Below are 5,340 nucleotides of genomic sequence, written 5' to 3' on the forward strand. Positions count from 1 at the left end.
CCCCCCCCCCTCTAGACATACTTTCGATCCTACAAGTGGTATCAGAGCTTTGGTCTCCATTTGCTTTGATCTCCATAGCTTTTGGTGGTCATAGCCTTGGTTTCACAACCTAGGAGAGTATGGCGTCTAGCGAGGGAAATTATCACCGTAGAGGTCCTTACTTTGATGGTACTAATTTTGCTAGTTGGAAGCATAAAATGAAAATGCATATTCTTGGACATAACCCCGCCGTTTGGGCTATTGTGTGTGTTGGTTTGCAAGGTGACTTCTTTGATGGGAAAGAACCAAACCGTGAAGCTACCGCGGATGAGTTGAAGATGTTGCAATATAATGCTCAAGCTTATGATATTCTCTTCAACGGATTGTGCCCCGAAGAATTCAACAAAATCAGCCGTCTTGAGAATGCAAAGGAAATTTGGGACACTTTGATTGATATGCATGAAGTTACCGACTCCGTCAAGAAATCCAAGTTGGATGTGCTTCAAAGTCAACTTGACAAGTTCAAAATGAAGGATGGTGAAGGTGTTGCTGAAATGTACTCTAGGCTTGCTCTCATCACAAATGAGATTGCCGGCTTAGGAAGTGAAGAGATGACTGATAGATTCATCATCAAGAAGATTCTAAGAGCCTTGGATGGAAAATATGATACCATGTGCACATTGATCCAAATGATGCCCAATTACAAAGATCTCAAGCCAACGGAGGTGATTGGAAGAATTGTTGCTCATGAGATGTCACTTAAGGATAAAGAGGAACTTCACAACAAATCAAGTGGTGCCTACAAAGCCTCATGTGAAGCCCCTACATCATCAAGTGAGAAACAAAACTTCAATGAAGAATTGAGCTTAATGGTGAAGAACTTCAACAAGTTCTACAAGAGTAGAAGCAAAGATAGAAGCTTCAAGTCAAGGTCCTACAATGACAAAAGATCTTCTAGTCGAGAGCGAAACTGCTACAGTTGTGGAAGACCCGGGCACTATTCCAATGAGTGTACGGCTCCCTACAAGAGAAGAGAAGATTCTCCAAAAAGAAGAAGCAAAGAATCACCACCAAGAGAGAGAAGGAGTAGAGATGATCGTTATGAACGAAGATACTCACGGAGAAGCAAGAATTCGGAAAGGAAGGAAAAATCATCAAGGAGCTACACAAAACGAAGACATCAAGCTCATGTTGGTGAATGGGTATCCGGCTCTGACTCCGACAACCACTCAGAGATAAGTTATCACTCCGACTCCGAAGATACTCAAGATGAAGGTGTTGCCGGTCTAGCACTTGTATCAACCAACTCCTATGACATATTTGACTCACCAAATGAAGGAATTGGAAGATGCTTCATGACCAAAGGTCCTAAGGTGACACACCCCGAGTATGTTGATTTCAATAGTGATGAAGATGACTTGTTAGGTGATGATTTGCTTGTTGACAACTCTAGTGATGAATACTATGATGAAACGTCAATTAATCATGCTAATCAAGATAAAACGAATGACAATGATAAGGAGAAGATTCAGGCTCTAACTAAAGAACTAAACACTCTTACGTTAGCTCATGAAACTATCTTCGAAGATCATCGAGAACTTTTAAGAGCTCATGAGAAATTACGCTTTGAAAAGCTCAATCTTGAGCAAGAGCATGAGTTATTAAAAGCAATCAATGATGATCTCCGCAAGAAAAGTTCTTCTTACATTGCCAAGTGTTTACTCTTATCCACTTACATGCCTCAAGTCAAGTCTAGTAACAAGAAAAAGAAAGATTCTTCCTCTAGCAGTAACAATGATCATGCTAAATCCAATATTGTTGCTTCTAGTAGTTCTCTTGATTCCACTAATGATTCTCTTAGCCAAGTTACACTTGAGCAAGAAAATAGCTTACTGAAGGGAATTATAGAGAAAGGAGTGTACAAAAGCCTTGCCGGGAGTAAGCAATTCGAGGAAATTGTGCGCAAGCAAGGAATGCACCGGAAGAATCAAGGTGTTGGTTTTGAACGAAAGTTCAATGCCAATGGAGTTGAGTGGGAAGAAGATCAATACCCCAAGACAAAGTTTGTTCCTCAACAAGAGAAGTATGATACTTATTTCAAGGGGAGACAAGCTCAAGATGATCTTCCACCACAAAACTACAAGCAAAAAGGCAAGGACAAGCTTCAAGAGGAAATTGATGCATTTGAAGAAGCTCCTAAGACCTTAGTCAAGTGGATTCCCAAGACTACTTCAAGTTCCACTTCATCAAGTACGACTACAACTCCAAGGATTCCCATCAAGATGGTGTGGATCCAAAAGAAGAAGAACTAGAGAGTTCTTGAGGGTGACTCCGCCAACATACTTCACTCTTATCATTTTGGCAAGAACAAGTGCAATCAACTTCCACATCTTGCACTAGTTCAAGGAGTCACAAACCCTCTTGTTGGTAAGACAAGGGACAAGGTAACCTAAAAGTTTTCATGGACATCATCTTGTGTGTGCATCACTCTATGTCTATGGATATCCTTGTTTGTTCCTTGTGGGACTAACCCATGTAGGTATTGAAAGTGCAATTCACTCAAATGGATAGCTCCAAGTGATCTACATCAACATTGAGCATCCACATCTTCAACATCTACATGAAGTCATCATCGACAAAACCCAAGGTTAGTTCATCCCTCTAAGGGGGATATCACATCTAGGGGGAGCTTTACTCTAAGACTTGAGCTAAAGCAACTCTAAAGATGTGAACACAACAATGCTTTATGTAAAAGTGGTAACCCCACTTGAGCTTAAACGATGAGTATGACCTATGATCAAGTGTTCTCACTTGACTCTTAAGTCAATATACTCATATATAGATCAAATTGCTTGATAGATGCTAGAATTGGTTGTGCATGCCTTGTCACATATTTCATTTGCCATCTTATTGTGTGAGCATGCTGGTTGCATATTTTACTCATTCAAGGACATCCACTTGTTGTTTTGATTGTTTGGTTTTATTTCCTTTTGCCAAGTGGATGGACAAGAATGTCTAAGAACCTCCTCTAGCTATCTATGCTTTTCTCGTCTCAAACTCTATTCATGCTACATCACAAAATTTGATCAAGTCAGATTCGAACCACTCTGTGTGAGGAGCGCTCGGAGTCCCCGATTCGTCATAGACTTAAACTTCCAAAACCTCTTTATGATTCTCGGTCTGACCGATACCCCACTTTCGGTCCTACCGAGATCATTAAGTTAATCTAGGTTTTCGATCTCGGTGCAACCGATTTGAACCTTTCGGTCACACCGAGTTGCAACAACTGTATACAGTTTTGCATCTCGGTGCCACCGAGTTGTTCCACTCGGTCACACCGACAGGGTCGGGCTATATATAGTCACGGGCAAAATTTTGGAAATTTCTCCGAACCCCTTCGCCCGCGCGATAGCCTGCTCTGCCAACGTGGTCTCTGGATCGTCTCCTCGCCGCCAGCCGCCTCCAGTCGCTGGTCTCCATCGTCATCAACGGAAACTCAACCCCGCCGTTACAGCCGTAGCGAGTCTCCGCCGAACTAGGGTATGGACTCGATCACAGTGCTATTCCCCGTCCGATTCCTAGCACATTGTGTTCTTAATGATTCTTGCCACGGTTGAAACACTCCTATCCAGTCAATGCGTTCGTAGATTAGTTTTGATTCGAAAATTTTAGGGTTAGGTTTCCGCCGAAACCATCTCGGACCCACCGAGTTGAAAAACTCGGTCCCACCGATTTGGCTTATGCCATTGCACAAGTGAGACTCGGTCTGACCGAGAATTACTTATCGGTGTGGCCGATTTTGGAACTCTGTGAAACCCTAGCAGTCTTGGTGCCACCGAACTGTGACTCAGTCTGACCGAGTTCACTAGTTTAGGTTCCAAAACTGCTTCGGTATCACCGAGTTTAAAAATCAGTAGATCCGAGATGATTTCAGTGGGAAACTAAAACTAAGTTTTTGGATCATTCTTTTGCAAAAATCTCTGCATTTTGTGATGCTCATCCTGTGGCTGAGGACATGAAGCTCAGGAGAGACTCAGGGCTCAGGAAGTGGAGAGAAGCAGATCCCTATGCTTCAAGGAGAAGGACTTCTGTTGACTACAGGTTTTACACCAAGGAGCAGCAAGATTTCTATGAGATAGTTTTGTTGGACAAGAAGCCCATAGTTTGTGACATGAGATGGGTTGATTGGGAGTACATCAAGGACAATGAGGAACACTATCCTGGAGTGCAAGACAGCTTCAATGCTTGTGGAGTGGCAGACTTTGTTGGGAAGAAGCTCACAAAGTGGAACGAGGAGCTCATTATGCAATTCTACTCCACGGCACACTTCTATCCAGATGGTAGGATAACTTGGATGTCTGAAGGTACGAGGTACCAATCTACAGTTGCTGAATGGACTCAGCTGATCAATGCCCCAGAAGAGCAGGAAGATGACTTGGATGTATATTCCAAGAAGAAGATGGATCATAACTCAATGTCAAACATGTACAAGGAAATTCCAAATGAAGCTCTTGAAACTTTCAAATTTGGCTCAGTCCATTATCTTCTGTCAGGGCTGCCAACTATCAACTGGATCCTTAGGCACACCTTGTTGCCCAAGTCAGGTGATCACAAGATGATCAGAGGCCATGCAATCAACTTGCTACATATCCTTGATGTGCCACAGAAGTTCAAGGTGATGAGCCTCATGGTAGAGACAATCAAGAGGACAGCAGCAGACCAGAAGAGGAGCTGTGGATATGCCCCACAGATTCAGGAGCTCATCAACTCAAAGATGGGCACGGGCATATACTTACTGGACAAGGAACACCTGCCCATCCGTCCAAATTTTGAAGATAATCAAGTTGTTATGACTGAGAATGAACCATCGTCTGCACAAGCACAAGCAAAGAAGGAGAAGGCAAGGAAGGAGAAAGCTGCCAAGATGCCAACTCAAGAGGAGGCATCTGAGTATTTCTTGAAAACCAAACAAGAGCAGCTTGGTTACCTAATTGCATCCACCCTGCGGATTGAGAAAGGACTAGCCACCCTAACTCGGAACCAGGCAAGCCTAGAGAGAATCATGGAACAAAAGTTCTATGACTTGGATGTCAAAGTGATAGAGATTCAGACTGTAGTGGAGCGGCTCTAGGATGACATGCAGGAGAGGAGAGGCAGGACTACAACTGATGCCTTTGCTAGAGTGCCACGAGGTCCGAGGTCGTCTGCAGTGCCAGTTACTGACACTAGAGCCACCACTTCTGCACCAGCTACAGCTTCAGTTCCACCAGCTCCAGCATCTACTTTAGCCTCAACTCCAACCACGTCTACAGAAGGCTTCGTCCTTGGAGTGCTCCGGACTCCACCACCACCTGAAGATCA

The sequence above is a fragment of the Triticum dicoccoides genome, chromosome 5A (assembly GCF_002162155.2).
Source record: "Triticum dicoccoides isolate Atlit2015 ecotype Zavitan chromosome 5A, WEW_v2.0, whole genome shotgun sequence".
In the NCBI taxonomy this organism is placed as follows: domain Eukaryota; kingdom Viridiplantae; phylum Streptophyta; class Magnoliopsida; order Poales; family Poaceae; genus Triticum; species Triticum dicoccoides.